General features: G+C 43.0%; 1 long non-coding RNA gene across 1 annotated transcript in view; it reads right to left on the reverse strand.

Annotated features, from left to right (window-relative positions):
- Positions 1–6222: 6222 nt before the first annotated feature.
- The window catches only part of LOC135522017 (uncharacterized), a 37966-nt gene continuing 25118 nt past the window's right edge, over positions 6223–19070 (reverse strand). The window contains exon 3 of the long non-coding RNA XR_010452635.1: positions 6223–6282. This is a non-coding gene — a long non-coding RNA (uncharacterized LOC135522017). The remainder of the gene's footprint in view (positions 6283–19070) is intronic.

The following is a 19070-nucleotide window of genomic DNA, read 5'->3' on the forward strand; positions in this document are numbered from 1 at the left end:
ATCACCCTGTCACAGGGGAACTTCCCTGCAAAGCAGGAAATGTAAAACATGTAGTGTTTGATGTTAATGCCTCAAGTGTGCAATTTACACTGACATTTCAGACTTGTTTTTACCTTAAAGATGTATCAACCACAAAAAAAAGTCCATTAATTACGATCCAAACAATTCACATTTCCTGTTGATGCAGAATTATTTTCCTGCTGTAACAAAGTGTCTCAAATCCACTACAGATGGATCATAATTTATTTCAGGTAGCTAGCTAAGACCATTTCAGTCATACTGGTTGTGCGCATCAAATAAAATGCCCATTCCATTGTTGAAAGGCAAAGTATTCTTTGATCGAACTTAACACCCATGACTGTTACAGTATGCAGAAAATAAAATTCACTAATAGAATTCTCCAAAAACAATTATTTAACATTGTCTCCCAACACCATTCGCAGTGAGGAAAGCACAGCGTATTGAGCCATTTGAGGGACTATTTTGTTAGGAGTGTTGTAGACAGCAGGACTTTGTACCATCATTCATCTTGTCAAACTCCGCCGCCATGAGCTCAGCCTTCAGGATCTCCTTCCGATCATAGCCTTTCCCTGAGAAACAACATTACAAGTTCATAACTTATAACCCATATTGCTGTGCCTAAATAAAACAGGATCAGTTCTCACCAACTCACCCTGCCTCAACTACTTTCTGGTTGTTATTGAATATATTCTCTAGTTTTTTTAAGCACGAGTTTAAAGAACACACATGGAGAAAAAGGTGTAGATTCACCCGCAGAGCAATGCAGGTGTTTATTTCGCCTCTGCAGAAGGCATGAATCGTGGTCACAGGCAGGCAATGGTCATAAACAGGTAGGTGAATCAACTAGGACTGAAGGCTGTAACTGGTTCTCACAAATGAGCTAGAAAAAAGGCTTAGTAGAAGCAAAACAAACAATACTTCACGAAAGCACACACAGAATGAACTGAACTTAAGGAGCGTTATATGAACCTCGCCGGTCGAGTTTTGTATAGATGTTGGGCCGGCCCACTGGTCGCTGGGATCAGAGGATGAGGGACACGGTTTGACCGTGACGTCATTCAGGGAAAGTTTATCATGGCCCAACTGCATGGGCTCTGGAAGACTCAGATGATGGAATCATGGAAAGAGAAGGTGTCGGGTTCCTGGGTGGCAGAGTTCTTTGGCAGTCGGCGATGAGGTGGTCGATGGAAATACCAATGTATTTAAATCCTGAAGGTCACCTCTACAGGCCAGCGCTGCCTGAAGTTCCGTTGTTGAGCCCTCTTCGGTAGACAGTAAGTAAAGCAGCCTCAGTCCATCCACTCCCTGCAGCCATGGTGCGGAACGCGAGAGCATACGGTCTTTGTTGAAGTTCTATGAGGAGGTCTCCTATAGGACGACCGGAAGGAGAGGGATCGAATAACTCTTTGAAGAGGGTGTGTAAATGGGTCTTGGAGCAGAGTTGTGCTTTTGGCAGTCCGTATGAAGAAGGCCCAATCCAGGGCTTTGCCTGTGAGTAGAGACAACAAAATCCACACTGCTCTTGTTGGTGGTGAAGTTAGTGGGGTTGTGCTCAATGTATTTGCTGCATTTCATCAGAAATCCCTGACATTTCCCAGGTGAACCGTCATATTTTCCAGGCATGGATATGAATGAAGGAGGGTTATGATACCTGGCATCAGAGGAGTAGGGATAGGCTGGTGGAGAGGATGGCAGATTTCCTCCAGACACTCCTCTTGTTGGGTGAGGCGCTGTTGTAGCTCCGCTGAATCCATTCAGTTTTAGGCGAGGTATTCTCTAGTGAATACTCAGGGAGAAAAAGGTGTAGATACAAGCGAGGAGCGCGGCAGGTGTTTATTTCACCTTTGCAGAAGGCAGGAATCATGGTAACAGGCAGGCAATGATCATACACAGTTAGGCAAACGGGCACGTGAATCAAAACTAGGACTGAAGGTAATAACTGGTTCTCATAAACACGTTAGGAAAAGGCTTAGTAGAGTCAAAACAAACAATACTTCACAAAGGCACAAACAGAATGAACTGAACTAAATAAGGAGCTGACGAGACCAGGTGAGTAACGAACACAGGTGAAATCAATGAACAAAAATGAAAGACAGGGCTATGTTCAAGAACACAAAGAAACAGGACTACGTTCAAGAACACAACGAAACGGAACACAAGGTTGACTAAGAAAATAAATACAGAACCTTACAACGAGTCTACATTTTGAATGTTGTATTCGGTGAGGACGTGTCCCCAACACAGACGTATGCTGTCTTCAACCTCCACAAAGCACTGATAGCAGCTCGAAGAGGGTTTGAACAACGTGCTGGCATACAGAACCCACAACCCACACTTCCACATCTTCAGGATGATGTGCTATCATGTGGGAAAAGTTGGTTGAGGTTCCAAAACTTACTGTGGTGTTGAATATGAATGTATGATGTCATAAAGGATGTCACTGAGTTACAAGATATTCACATAGAATTCTAATTCAGATTCCGTGGATTTTCCATTTGCATGACACACTAAATGAAATGCCGTGTCATTGAGCCCATGGTGATTTGTGCAGAGCACATGTTCATCTTCACTTGAGGTGTAAGTGTCTTTAAACCACTCCACTTATATCTGACAATGACAGTGTAATACATGTGAAATGCTCTCCCACTTCATAACTAGGTATAGGAGGAGCACCAAAGCCTTCCCTTTGCCTGTGTCGGTTTCCCCACCTTTCTTCCCAATTCCATTGTCTCTGGTCCCCTCTCTCTGCTACCACAATGCACCAGTTTTACTGCAGAGCAGAGGGATGGAGTGAGAGAGGGAGGGGGAGGAAGGGAGGGGAAAACTAGCAAGGGGGGGGTGAAGAGAGAGTGCAAAATGCTCATGAAAGTGTAACGATATAGAGTGGAAGTTTGCCTGTGAGGGAGCCAAAACAAAAATGAAAGGCAATAGGCTCACTGGTGGTCTGGAGAGAGAGAGGGAAACAGAAAGGGAAATGAAAACTAAGAGGGATAAGCCCTGAGCAGTGGAGGACACTGAAATCATTGAGATAATGAGTGATGGAAAAAAGTGCCAAACCCTAATTAATGAAAGAAAAAGAGAGATATTGAAAAAAAGGTTAGACATGGATATAGAGAAAAAGAAGGATCACGAGAAAACAAGAGAGAAAAAGGAGAACAGAGAGAGAGAGACTACCAATCAAGCCCACTGCCTCATCACATCCCATATCCCCTCCCCTCCCCACAACCCCCACTCTCCCAATCTCTCTCTCTGTGTCTCCATGGTAACCAGACAGGGTGCCTAATACACCAAGTTAATATATTTCCAGTGGCATGGTGAGCTGGGTACTAAAGCATTCATCTGTCTCCACACAGACAAGCTAATCAATATTGGCCAAGAGTCTGCTCCAGGACTGCCAGAGTCAGACAACAAGTCAGGCAGCCACCCTGGCTTCCCAGCTGGGGAGGGAGGGCCACAAATAAATGTGTGTGCCTGTGTGCGTGTGTGTGTGTGTGTGTGTGTGTGTGTGTGTGTGTGTGTGTGTGTGTGTGTGTGTGTGTGTGTGTGTGTGTGTGTGTGTGTGTGTGTGTGTGTGTGTGTATGAGAGAGCCAGAGAAACAGAGAGAAGGCAAAAGAGAAAGAAGGAAGGTGTGTGTGTGTGAGAGAGAGAGAGAGAGAGAGAGAGAGAGAGAGAGAGAGAGAGAGAGAGAGAGAGAGAGAGAGAGAGAGAGAGAGTGACCAATTGGGGACATTGTGTTTGTCCCCTCAAGTTCAAATGCTATTTTTAGGGGGTTTAGGGTTAAGGTTAGAATTAGTGTTAGGATTAGAATTACGTTCAGGGTTAGGGTTAGGTGCTAGGGTTAGTTTTAGGGTTAGGAGCTAGGGTTACGGTTAAGGTTAGGTTTTGGGGTTAAGTTTAGGGTAAGAGTATGGCTTAGGGTTAGGGTTAAGTTTAGGGGTTAGGGAAAATAGGATTTTGAATGGGACTGAATTGTGTGTCCCCACAAGGTTAGCTGTACAAGACTGTGTGCTTAGTTTTGTGTGTGTAGCCAACAAGGTTAGCTGTACAAGACTGTGTGCTTAGTTTTGTGTGTGTAGCCAACAAGGGCACTTTGATGAACAGACACTTCATGCAGTAAAGCTAAATGTTCATTCAGTTCTGTTAATTTACATTTAAGGATTGAAATCCTCTCCATTAATATCTAGTGTGTGACAAGGAGGTCAGCAGGATGATATTTCTGGATGACTGGATGTTTGTACATTACCAAGATGATAGTCCGGGATATGTTAAATGTTTGCTAATGGCTTTGCAGTTGCAGTTAGTGCTTCAGTGTCAGCAGCCACATTAACATTGTCTTCAATTAGATGATAGCATGTCAAATCAAATGCACCGATGCACCGATTACAACAGGTGAGTGAAATGCTTACTTACAGTGAAATGCTTACTTACAGTGAAATGCTTACTTAAGAGCTCCTAACCGACAGTGCAGTTAAAATAAATATGGATAAGAATAAGAGAGAAAAGTAACAAGTAATTAAAGAGCAGAGGTTAGTTCACCTCTGGAGTCTCTCATGTGTAGATCTGCCAGACATTGCTCATAGCATGCTCCTCTTCACACGTTCACACAGACTGTCACACCGTTTACATTACTCTGTCTTTATTTACGAATTAAAACATACAATTTATACAGTAAAAAATACACTAACAAAATACAGTAACAGTGTATAAATACTTTATTTCACATGGATCATTAGCTGTCTTCGAAGATGATAACTTTGACAGGGTCACCACCCTTGGCTGTCTTCTGATTGGCTCCCATTATGGGTTAGAACACAAAGCCAGCCAATAGGGTGGGCCCCCTGAGGTCACTCCTGCAGTTGGAGAGTACAGACAGACATCCTCTTCCACAGGTATTTGTTGTTAAGAGGGAATCACACTTCAGACAAGTACATAAGTACCACAACATTCAGTAGAGTCCTGCAGAATGGATAGGGCTGTGTGTACCATTATCAGATATAAAGACATGAGACATCCACCCTCTGTGTCAAAGTCTGGGATTTTGTTTTGTATTCAGATGTGTGGAAGCAACTCGAACTATGATCACTTTAAAAGGAAACACCAGTTGAAACACTATACATTGCATTCTTTACACTGGAACAGTCTATGGGAAATAACAAGGAGTTCATTGACATATAAAAACAGTAAGTCACCTTCCACAGCGACTCTTCTCTTTTCTTTTGCTCCACAATGATGAACATGAATGCAGCCCTGTTCCCGAGGACCTCACCTGTGACCTACTATGACCTCACAGGTTAAGGGTCTCAGGGACAGAGGGGCATGCTGGGAAAAGTAGTTCCACTGGGGTTTCACATTAGCAAACATGGTCTGATGGATGAAACGCCTTTTTCCGAAAGAAAAAAGAACCGTATAGTCGCACCGACGACAAAAAGCTATGACCTCGTCTGACATTTTAATTTCTAAGGCAGCCGGCCGGCTCCTGTGTGGGTCTGCGGCAGAAACGCAGCAAATCTGATCAATATGAAACATGTAATATAATGAATATACATTCCAGACATTCTGTATAACAACTTGTTAATGTCAATTCTCGCCAATCAGAAACAAGTATTCAACAATGCTGTGGTGTAACATACAATATAATACATACCTTCTAGATATATACTGACTGACAGTGTGTGTATTCATACGTAATATATTCTTTAATATGTAATATACTCACTTAATAACCTCGGCTCTGAATCATTTCTCTAATAGCTCTTTTAGAGACGTTTGCCTCTACGGACCCCCTAGGCAGTCCACTGAGCTGTGTCAATCAGAATAAAATAGTCCCAGTCAGTATAATTCCTCTACACTTAATATACCACTATGTAACACTTGACAATCTCCAGCCTGATGGTGTGGGTCTGCTCTGCAATTTAACAACTCTATGTTGCAGGGGCAACCAGCTACTGGCCAAGAATGGCTACATCTGCTTACGAGGACTTAAAGAGAAATTCTCCCTTTTCTCTCTTCTAGCTCCTACTGGTTGAGCCACTGTCTCCCAGTCTTCACTGGCAATTACAGGTAGATGTTGCCTTTGTTAGTCTGACAGTGGTTCAAATGAAGGACAGGAGCTGTGCTCTCACTCACTGGGTGAGATGGGGACACAGGACATGATGGTTGTGTAGGGTTAAAGGAGGATGTGGAAGGGTGAAGAGAGAAGCCTTCGGATCCATCTTAGCAAGATGTCGCTGGATACAATTTTCCAAAATGTCCGGCTCGACCTGCGGAGGGAGGGAATGAAATTGCGTCATTCTCAGGGACAGTCAAACACTATGAAATAAGAACATGTTACTGTACATACACTTCTCTCAAACATGTTTATTTGTTTGAATAACTATTTAAGTACATTACGTCCAAAATATCCTACTATAGTGCCAAGAGCAAAAGTTCTGTGAGAGAAAATTTGGCAAAGCAGTGCCACCTATTGGTAGACAGTCTGACTGACACACTGACTGACTCTTACACAGGTAAATTCTCTTTGTGATAATACTTTCAAATAATGAGAAAAATACAATCAATAAATCAAGTTAAGGTTGTGTCTGTTTAGCTATCAGAAATAAATAGATGTTGATGGATGTGAATCAAGTGAAATAGGGTGAGTCTTTACAGAAAGGAAAGAAGAGCCATTTGAAGACATTTGTCACAACTTCACACACTAATGAATTATGTATTTATCTGCGGTTCAAGTTACAAGTCCAATACACTTCAGTTGGATCTGGAAATATCGTTTTTACCGCAATACTGCAATCAAAAACTAAATTCTGCTTTAGAACACACATATGGTGTGAACACAGGTGCAGATATCAGCCATATACTGATAAACCACATCAACATGTCTACCAACTCAAACGAGTTCCCAATCCCCTTTCATCATTCTAAATGGAATATCATCAACGTGTGAGAAAGATCCTTTGAAACGCAGAAAAGCAGAGACAGATTGACTAAAGCAATCTGAGAATCTAGAGGAGAAACAAGACGAACACATAGAGTAGCAGCGACACAGACATGTGGACAACATGTCTCCCTCAACATGTGTCCTCTGATGGTTCAGTTGTTGATTAAACACACACACAGATACGGACACGCACATACATGCATATGCACACAAATACAGGTACAGGGACACAAAAGGACGGTATCTTCCTCTATCAAAAGTTCCAGTGCATCTTGGCGGCAGAGGCACTAAACAAAACACAAGGTTTAAAAAACACAAAGGAATCAAACTTAGCCTTTTTCAACACTCCATCTTCATTCACCATCATTTGAGGCTAATACAAAAGAAGGCGGCAATGCCTGCATTTCCCCTCCTTTTCTCTCTCTTTGTCCCCCCTCTCGTTGTCTGTCTTTGCTCTACGGCGGCTGGGTCTGATGGCTGACTGGCTACTGGGGCCAGACTGAAAGCCCAACGGCAGGTATGTTTCAGACAACAGTATTGATTCTATTATCCTGCATGCTCTACTCTCTACCTACCTCCCCCACCGCCACCAGCACAGTCCCCTCAGCCTCTGTCTTCTCCCTCCATCAATCTGTGTCACCGGGAACACAAACACACATACACGCTAAAACACACAGACATATGAACTTATATATGTTTGCATGCATATGCGTACCCCCCCGCAAATAAAACCCACACACACTGTCTTACACACACACACACACACAGTCTGTCTTCTCACTTTCCGCCTCCTTCTTGCTCTCATGATCTCATTCCCCAGTCTCCCCTCTCTGCTCTGAGCATCCCTCCCATTTCTACATGCCTTGTCCCCAATCTCTCTCTCTCTCTCTCTCTCTCTCTCTCTCTCTCTCTCTCTCTCTCTCTCTCTCTTTTTCGAATATCACGTCTCCACTTACCCACCCAGCCCCCACTTTGCAGTCTGTGGGCTCTGTGCTGGTGTGTGTGTCTGGGAATGAGGAGAAATGTGTGTGTTAGACAGGGGGAGCTTAGAGGGTGTCAGAGAGGCTTGGAAGCAGAGGGAATGGAGGGGGAGGGTCAGAATTTCAAACAGGGTGAGAAGGGAAGGTGCACCAAGCCAAAGGAGAGCACATGAACCTGCGATCCTGATATCACCACTGCCTTCCAGGTTTTACATCAATCATCCAACCATTAATTGCTCTACAGTACAATAAATGGCAGCTTGAATGACAGAGAAAACACCAAATAAACCGCCCAGATAGGAGGACCAAATCAATAATGGAGTAAAACATGCAGACTACTACAGTATATCCATTATTCCCATAGAAACTAGCATTAATGGCTGGTAATAACCAAAGGCTGATGCCAGGCTCATGGCAGTCTGCTGGGATATCTGTGTTGCTCTCAGGTCCTCAGAGAGAACATCTTGTTACCTCATTTGTACATATGTGTTTATTGTATAACATAATCACAGGGCCCCCGAGGGGAATGTTTGATGTGTAAGCATCATGATTGGTCATAAAGTGCTCTAACCTTGTTACACTGTGAAGACTATCACCGATGTGCACAAGTCTTTGAGGGCGCGGGAGTGTGCTTGCTTCCGTATGTGTGTGTGTGTGTGTGTGTGCACATGTACAGTATGCTTGCTGTGTGTGTATAGTCTTGGAGGGAGCGACTCTGAGTGCACTCTCCTTGGGAAAGATTTCTCTTTAGCCTATAAACTATGGTCTAACGATAATAGCTGTTTGTAATCTTAATTTAGCAGCCAGCAGGTGGCGGTTGAGGAGCGGAGGCATATTGACCAGGAAAACAACAAAGGAGATCCTATCAGACATCAAAGAGTCCTACATGGGGAGATCATTTATCAGACTGATCCTCTGTATCATTCAACCAGGCTTTTAATACAGAGCTTCACTAGAACCCCTAGTCATTCTGATATAACATCAGACCAAGACCTTATTAAGCAGAGAACTCAACAACAGCCAAATAGATTATTCCACAAAACACACCAAAACCAGCACCATCATTACCAACGACAACATCATTACCAACGACGCCATCATTACCATCAACACCATCATTACCAATGACACCATCAACACCATCATTACCATGACACCATCATTACCATCAACACCATCATTACCAACCACACCATCATTACCATCAACACCATTATTACCAACCACACCATCTACACCATCATTACCAACCACACCATCTACACCATCATTACCAACCACAACATCTACACCATCATTACCACGACACCATCATTACCATCAACACCATCATTACCAACGACACCACCATTACCATCAACACCATCATTACCATCAACACCATCATTACCATCAACACCATCATTACCAACCACACCATCTACACCATCATTACCAACCACACCATCTACACCATCATTACCAACCACAACATCTACACCATCATTACCACGACACCATCATTACCATCAACACCATCATTACCAACGACACCACCATTACCATCAACACCATCATTACCATCAACACCATCATTACCAATGACACCATCATTACCATCAACACCATCAACACCATCAATACCAACGACACCATCATTACCAACGACATCCTCATTACCACGTCACCATTATTGCCAATGACACCATCAATTACCAACGACATCATCATTACCACGTCACCATTATTACCACGACACCATCATTACCACGACACCATCATTAACATCAACGCCATCATTACCAACGACATCATCATTACCAACGACACAATCTTTACCATCTACACCATCATTACCATGACACCATCACTACCATCAACACCATCATTACCAACGACACCATCATTACCAACGACACCATCAACATAATCTACACCATCATTACCATCATTACCACGACACCATCATTACCATCAACGCCATCATTATCAACGACATCATCATTACCAACGACACAATCTTTACCATCTACACCATCATTACCATGACACCATCATTACCATCAACACCATCATTACCAACCACACCATCATTACCATCAACACCATCATTACCAACCACACTATCTACACCATCATTACCATCAACGCCATCATTACCAACAACATCATCATTACCAACGACACAATCTTTACCATCTACACCATCATTACCATCAACACCATCATTACCATCATTACCAACGACACCCTCATTACCAACAGCACCATCAATACCAGACAGAAAAATCCGGGGCAATCTTTTTCTGAAAGTAGGTTAGAATGAATATAAAGGGAGAACATTCATTTATAAGCTCACAGCTGCTCGCCCGACAGAGTGAGTGCCAGCATACCTTCCTGTGTCAGTTTCTGAGCCAGGCTGGAAGCTATCTCTGAGACATTTGCACTTAAAAAAGAAGAGCCACTCGTGGTGCTGGGGCTTTGAGACAGAGAGACACAGACGCACACAGATATGCTGTCCTAGACAGGTACATCTGCCGGCGGCTCTGCTCTGCACCGCATCACTCCACTGTCAGACAGCACAAAGAGTGTTCCAGAAGATGTGACGTCATTGGTCTGAGTCGGTCCACCCCCCTCTCAAGTCTGGGCTGTTCTAACTAGCATGTTGCACTGTATATGTTTGGATCATACAGATCATATAGATGCCTGTACAGCTGGCTGTGTGTGTGTGTGTGTGTGTGTGTGTGTGTGTGTGTGTGTGTGTGTGTGTGTGTGTGTGTGTGTGTGTGTGTGTGTGTGTGTGTGTGTGCACATATGTAGGCAAGCTGCATTATCTACCCAGACTACCAATGAGCTCTGATCAGCCATGTGGATAAAATACCCACTGATCCAATCAGTGATATCCAGATCTCTCTCTGCCACAATGATGGAGATACAGAGACAAAGAAATAAATGGCAGCTCCCTGTCCTCACTAAAAAAGACAGAGGATACAACATTTACAGAGACAAGAACACAGAAGGAGAAAGAGGGAGAGAACGCAACCTTCCACGCTCGAGACATCAGGCATTTGACAAAGGTGCATCTGTCTGGGACGGCAGGAGAAAGGCGTTGTGGGTATGATAAAGAACAGCGCCGATTCAGCAGAATTCTGATGTATGCCCCCCTTTCGTCCCTTCCAGGAGAGGAGAGGAGCCACAACGCAATGCGGATGCCTGTTGTCTTAGCTACTATCCCAGACACACTGGGGGGACGAGAGGAGGCAGGGTGCTGGGAGGGGGAGGTTGGTTGCGTGAAGGGGGGATGCAGCAGGAGAGGAGGGGAGCTTCTTGGAGGGTAGTGAGGGGTTGGCTGTTTGCAAGCAACTGATATATTTATCTGACTGCGAATGCAAACCTCAGGAAAACGGAACACAAAGAGTACATGTTCTGGAGTGATATGAGAGACAAGAACACAGACGAGTGAGCCATAAACATGGATCATGTTACACAGAATGAATGTGGGTGCATGACACCCAGTTACATAGCTAGAATGATTAGTTATTGGGATGTTATATGATATTGTTACCCTGTATGAAAGTAAAGGAGGGAGAGGAGAGACTAGAATAATGTTACCACTGTGCAGGATGGCAGGCATTGGTGAATTCTGTATTATTTCAGACGAGCGGGCAAATTCTGGGTGTCATCGATCAGAACCACAGAGCCAGAGGACTAGCGCAAAGGCTGCAGAACAAGGACAGTCTGGTAATGACTGAAAATGACCGCTTGTACTAGTTTTGGCCAGTAGAATCCAGTCAAATGGCTGCAGGAAAGAGGGAATGCAGTATTGAGGTGTGTTATCGTGTGGAGTGAGATACAGTATGATATTGGATCTGAAGGTCTAGTTAAGGACTTTAAGAGGCACCTATAGAGAGAGAGCTCTGGGACCGTATTTTGGCCTTCAAGGAGAGGTAGTCTACAGTAAGTGCACTTTGCAGTGTACAGTACATAGTACACCGTACTGACCCAGAGTAGTGATATGTAATAACACAGGGCTGTAGTGCCTTGATTAAGAGGGGTTGGGTTAAATGCGGAAGACACATTTCAGTTGGATGCATTCAGTAGTACAACTGACTTGGTATCCCCTTTTCCCTTAACTCCCTGGTGCCTGGACATGGAGTTCACTGATGCTGTACTGTAAGTACTAGACACATGCTGTTAAAATAGACTGATCTGAATGATACTAGTGGAAGCAAAAGAGACCAGACAGGAGGCAGCTCTTGCATTCCATTGAATCCAACTCATCTCAACCTTCCACGACATAAAAAAAAACCTGTGGATCACATAATGAAAAATGTTTTCCATGCACAGTTCAGTTACATTGTCTGTTCTTCAAATGTTGCAAATGTTGTCTTGTGTGACCTAAACTAGACTCTGTGTTGTCTTGTGTGACCTAAACTAGACTCTGTGTTGTCTTGTGTGACCTAAACTAGCCTCTGTGTTGTCTTGTGTGTGACCTAAACTAGCCTCTGTGTTGTCTTGTGTGTGACCTAAACTAGCCTCTGTGTTGTCTTGTTAGTGACCTAAACTAGCCTCTGTGTTGTCTTGTTAGTGACCTAAACTAGCCTCTGTGTTGTGTCATGTACTTTCTCTAACAGTTCTATACTTACCACAGTGTTGGCTTGGTGGTGTGACTCCAGGGGTGCTTACTGTAGGTTGTGGTGACACCGCAGGGAAAGCTAGAAGGTTGTACAGTTATCTCCGGGCTGTTTATTATGTGAAACCATACAACCAACTACCTCACACCGCAGCACACTCTGTAGTAGCACTCCCTCTGCCACGTCTTCACCAGCTGGCCAGGTGTCTGTCTGTCTGGTCTGTCTGGTCTGTCTGTCTCTCTAGGTCTGTCGGTCTTATCGGGCTGTCTGTCTCTCTCTGTCTCGGTCTGTCTGTCTTATCTGTCTGGTCTGTTTGTCTGTCTGCCTTATCTGTCTGTCTCTCTGTCTTGTCTGTCTTGTCTGTCTGGCTATCTGTCTCTCTGTCTTGTCTGCCTGTCTGATCTGTCTGTCTGTCTATCTGTATCTCTGTATTGTCTTGTCTGTCCTGTCTGTCTTGTCTGTCTGTCTATCTGTCTCGCTGTCTGTCTGTCTGTCTGTCTGTCTGTCTGTCTGTCTGTCTGTCTGTCTGTCTGTCTGTCTGTCTTGTCTGCCTGTCTGATCTGTGGGTCTGTCTGTTTGTCTAAATGGTCAAAACAGAATCTGTCTGTTAATAGACATGTCTGGTGATGATGATAGCATACAATACATACTAGGGGAGTTTAGACATATCATTTGACAGAAAACACCAACACACACACACACACACACATCGTTATTATAAACGCCAGGAGAAAACTGTGCAGAACTGCTACAACCAACCACTTCTGCAATAATTTCTGGGGCACTGTTGCCCTCTTGTGGCGACTGACCTTGCTTCGTCCCCTCTCTCTCTCCACTCCCTCTCAGCAGCGCTCTGACAAGCATCACGCTCGTCTCGTAACACAGTGCTACCTCACCCACTTCACTACAGAGTGGCCTGAAATATCTATTCTGACCCCATAATGGTTTAAAATGCATTATCTCTTACTGTCAATATACACTATGTGGCTGCATATCCTCTTCTGATAGTTATGATATAAACGCATTAAAGAAATACCACAGTCAAAAATAGCTATCCTGCATCATTTCTGTGTGCTGCTGTCACAATAGCTTTAGGCAAATTTATAGTTGATCTCGTTATTGAACATTTGATACATTTTAAGTGCTTAATTCTGCAAATACAAAATCAGAAATGTCTTTGAGACGATTCTTGTTCCTCTGTGTTTATCAGGAGCCTCTCCCCTGAAGGGTTTTAACCAAATGAGTTGACTCATTTAGCTAAATGGATTTCTGCTGTAAAGGTTGAATGGGGAGCACAGTGACCTGCTCTAAAATGAATGGGCCTGCAATGATAAAGTCACACTGTGTGTTTGTGCCATGACGGCCTGCCTTCCCCCAGTTTGTGAACGGTACTACCTGTGCAATTAATACTGACGCATATCGTCAGCCTTGTGGATATAGGTTCAAATCCCTCCAGGTACCCAGCTAAAGCCATGAAGTGAAGCTGTGAGATTGTAGCTATGTGACTGTAGCTCTGCGACAGATTGTTTGTGTCTCTCTCTGCCTGAAAAGCAGTCTGTCTGTGTTTGTGTGGCGTGTAGAGTTTGGGAAGGCTGCTTGCGAGGGTTATCATCCTGCCAGCCAAAAGTTGTCAGATGACATTAGCAAGAAGGAAACAAATAAAGATCAGTGACCGTGTTTTCCCCACCTATCTTTCTGCAGACCTTTCTTCAAACTATAGCTAGCTATCCGTGGATGAGGCTGGTGTGTGAACGGAGAGAGTGAGATAGACCCAGACACATCCATCCTCAGAACACTCCCTCGGCCAATCAGATGATGGCAGGGTTGCCATGGCTATGCCAGCGGAACCATTCAAACGTTGCCAGGTGGAATTTTTCTCTTCTCCCTCCGTCCTCTTCCTCTTCACGCCCCTCCCCCTTTTTGGACTGTGCTCAAATTCCTAATACCCCCTGTCTGCTTCTCTCCCCTTCTCCTTTCCACCATCACCCTGTCTCGTTCCTCTCTCCTGTCCCAAAGTGCTTGCCCCTCCCTCTCTCCACTCAGCTGACCTTTTTCTCCTTGCCCGCCCTCGTCACTCTTCGTTTCCCACCTCTTATCCTGTTTGTCACCCTCTCTCTACGTACCCACCTCCTTCCTCTTCCCCCTCCTCTTCCTCTGCTCGGTTCCCCGCCTGCAATCTTTTTCACAGTCAAATCACGCAGGAATGCAGCGTGGTTGTGCCATTATCGGCTATCCCGCTCTCTCTTTCTCTCATCATCTCTCTCTCTCTCTCTTGTCATCTCTCTCTCTCTCTCTTTCCTCAGCAGGTCTGTCTGTGTGTCTAGGGGCCTGAGGCAATTCCACCAAGAGAGCTGGCCAACTTTAAGTGTCTGTGCTGGGGCCGGTGTGTGTCCCTAGAAGGTTGTTGGAGCCTACATAGTGTTCTGCCAGCAATGGACTCCTAAACCCTCACAGACCTATACCACACTATTACGTACAGTACTTTGTCAGTTTCCATCTCTCAATTCAACCCTTCACTTCAAAACTCTCTGATCATCATAGCTACCCTTTAGTGCATCCAGAGGATGTGTGAATGGGAGAGATATTTTGTGGTGAATGCAGTAGCGAGTGCAGTCGGATGGAGAGACAGTTGATGAAGTGAAGACAGGCTACTAGGCAGTGTCTGGTCTGCTGGAAATCAATCTCTAAAATATTATTAGCTTGTACTATTTCCTTGATGTTTAATGAATGGATACATTACTGGACGAGGGTTGAAATTCAAGCATCCTTGTTAGATTTTATACGGTAAATAATGAATTCATTAAAAGCCACTAAAGCCACTCCTTGATTACTGCGTAAAAGACCATCAGATGGGACTAATTTAGCTATGTCATTTAAAAGCGCCATGGTAATGCCATGCCGTGCAGATGGGTAGAGCTCCAATCTGCTGGAATAAGCATTTGATTTTCAAGCTGAGAGCTGCGTTGCTGTAACACACATTCATCTGCCCAACGCCAACCTTGTAAGTACGCCAACCAAAGTGGCAAAATGAGTGTTGCCATGGGAACCTCTTCCCTGGAAACCCCTGGCGGCTTGGCAATGCGCCAAACCAATGGTTGCTAGGGCACAGCTGTCAATCTCTGCCCGGGCCAGGCTGGTGTGCCAGGCGTGCCCCTGGCCCCTCCCAGTCGGGGTGCATTACATTACATGAAGTGTGCTTCAGAGGCTGGAAGTTTGTAGAGTTTTAGTGGACGAGTGGACAGCCATGGGTAACAGCATTCATACACACTACACTGCACTGTACACTACAGGCTAACATACACACTACACTGCACTGTACACTACAGGCTAACATACACACTACACTGCACTGTACACTACAGGCTAACATACACACTACACTGCACTGTACACTACAGGCTAACATACACACTACACTGCACTGTACACTACAGGCTAACATACACACTACACTGCACTGTACACTACAGGCTAGTAACCTTCTCTAGGTTTCTTTACTCAAATGTGGAGTTTGAAATTTCAATCAAATGTTGTAATAGCGTCTTTGATACAAATACATTACATTTAAAAAATATATATTTAAAGAGGAATATTTTTTAATTGCAGGCAGAGTATTGAGAAGAAAATAGTCATAGCGCTAGTCATGGCTTTGTTGTACATGGACTATAGACAGCTATGTTAAAACCATAGAATACAGGAGTCTAGTTGTTGTACATGGACTATATACAGCTATGTTAAAACCATAGAATACAGGAGTCTAGTTGTTGTACATGGACTATAGACAGCGATGGTAAAACCATAGAATACAGGAGTCTAGTTGTTGTACATGGACTATAGACAGCGATGGTAAAACCATAGAATACAGGAGTCTAGTTGTTGTACATGGACTATATACAGCGATGTTAAAACCATAGAATACAGGAGTCTAGTTGTTGTACATGGACTATATACAGCTATGTTAAAACCATAGAATACAGGAGTCTAGTTGTTGTACATGGACTATAGACAGCTATGTTAAAACCATAGAATATAGGAGTCTAGTTGTTGTACATGGACTATAGACAGCGATGTTAAAACCATAGAATACAGGAGTCTAGTTGTTGTACATGGACTATATACAGCGATGTTAAAACCATAGAATACAGCAGTCTAGTTGTTGTACATTTTACATTTACATTTAAGTCATTTAGCAGACGCTCTTATCCAGAGCGACTTACAAATAGACAGCGATGTTAAAACCATAGAATACAGTAGTCTAGTTGTTGTACATGGACTATATACAGCTATGTTAAAACCATAGAATACAGGAGTCTAGTTGTTGTACATGGACTATATACAGCGATGTTATAACCATAGAATACAGGAGTCTAGTTGTTGTACATGGACTATTTACAGCTATGTTAAAACCATAGAATACAGGAGTCTAGTTGTTGTACATGGACGATAGACAGCTATGTTAAAAACATAGAATACAGGAGTCTAGTTGTTGTACATGGACTATAGACAGCGATGTTAAAACCATAGAATACAGGAGTCTAGTTGTTGTACATGGACTATAGACAGCGATGTTAAAACCATAGAATACAGTAGTCTAGTTGTTGTACATGGACTATAGACAGCGATGGTAAAACCATAGAATACAGGAGTCTAGTTGTTGTACATGGACTATAGACAGTGATGGTAAAACCATAGAATACAGGAGTCTAGTTGTTGTACTTGGACTATAGACAGCGATGTTAAAACCATAGAATACAGGAGTCTAGTTGTTGTACATGGACTATAGACAGCGATGGTAAAACCATAGAATACAGGAGTCTAGTTGTTGTACATGGACTATAGACAGCGATGGTAAAACCATAGAATACAGGAGTCTAGTTGTTGTACTTGGACTATAGACAGCGATGTTAAAACCATAGAATACAGTAGTCTAGTTGTTGTACATGGACTATATACAGCTATGTTAAAACCATAGAATACAGGAGTCTAGTTGTTGTACATGGACTATATACAGCGATGTTATAACCATAGAATACAGGAGTCTCGTTGTTGTACATGGACTATAGACAGCTATGTTAAAACCATAGAATACAGGAGTCTAGTTGTTGTACATGGACTATATACAGCTATGTTAAAACCATAGAATACAGGAGTCTAGTTGTTGTACATGGACTATAGACAGCGATGTTAAAACCATAGAATACAGGAGTCTAGTTGTTGTACATGGACTATAGACAGCTATGTTAAAACCATAGAATACAGCTATGTTAAAACCATAGAATACAGGAGTCTAGTTGTTGTACATGGACTATAGACAGCTATGTTAAAACCATAGAATACAGGAGTCTAGTTGTTGTACATGGACTATAGACAGCGATGTTAAAACCATAGAATACAGGAGTCTGGTTGTTGTACATGGACTATAGACAGCGATGTTAAAACCATAGAATACAGGAGTCTAGTTGTTGTACATGGACTATAGACAGCTATGTTAAAACCATAGAATACAGGAGTCTAGTTGTTGTACATGGACTATAGACAGCGATGTTAAAACCATAGAATACAGGAGTCTAGTTGTTGTACATGGACTATAGACAGCTATGTTAAAACCATAGAATACAGGAGTCTAGTTGTTGTACATGGACTATAGACAGCGATGTTAAAACCATAGAATACAGGAGTCTAGTTGTTGTACATGGACTATAGACAGCTATGTTAAAACCATAGAATACAGGAGTCTAGTTGTTGTACATGGACTATAGACAGCTATGTTAAAACCATAGAATACAGGAGTCTGGTTGTTGTACATGGACTATAGACAGCGATGTTAAAACCATAGAATACAGGAGTCTAGTTGTTGTACATGGACTATAGACAGCTATGTTAAAACCATAGAATATAGGAGTCTAGTTGTTGTACATGGACTATAGACAGCGATGTTAAAACCATAGAATACAGGAGTCTAGTTGTTGTACATGGACTATAGACAGCTATGTTAAAACCATAGAATACAGGAGTCTAGTTGTTGTACATGGACTATAGACAGCGATGTTAAAACCATAGAATACAGGAGTCTAGTTGTTGTACATGGACTATTTACAGCTATGTTAAAACCATAGAATACAGGAGTCTAGTTGTTGTACATGGACTATAGACAGCTATGTTAAAAACATAGAATACAGGAGTCTAGTTGTTGTACATGGACTATAGACAGCGATGTTAAAACCATAGAATACAGGAGTCTAGTTGTTGTACATGGACTATAGACAGTGATGTTAAAACCATAGAATACAGGAGTCTAGTTGTTGTACATGGACTATAGACAGCTATGTTAAAACCATAGAATACAGGAGTCTAGTTGTTGTACATGGACTATAGACAGCTATGTTAAAACCATAGAATTCAGGAGTCTAGTTGTTGTACATGGACTATAGACCGCTATGTTAAAACAATAGAATACAGGAGTCTAGTTGTTGTACATGGACTATAGACAGCTATGTTAAAACCATAGAATACAGGAGTCT

The sequence above is a fragment of the Oncorhynchus masou genome, chromosome 30 (assembly GCF_036934945.1).
Source record: "Oncorhynchus masou masou isolate Uvic2021 chromosome 30, UVic_Omas_1.1, whole genome shotgun sequence".
Classification (NCBI taxonomy): domain Eukaryota; kingdom Metazoa; phylum Chordata; class Actinopteri; order Salmoniformes; family Salmonidae; genus Oncorhynchus; species Oncorhynchus masou.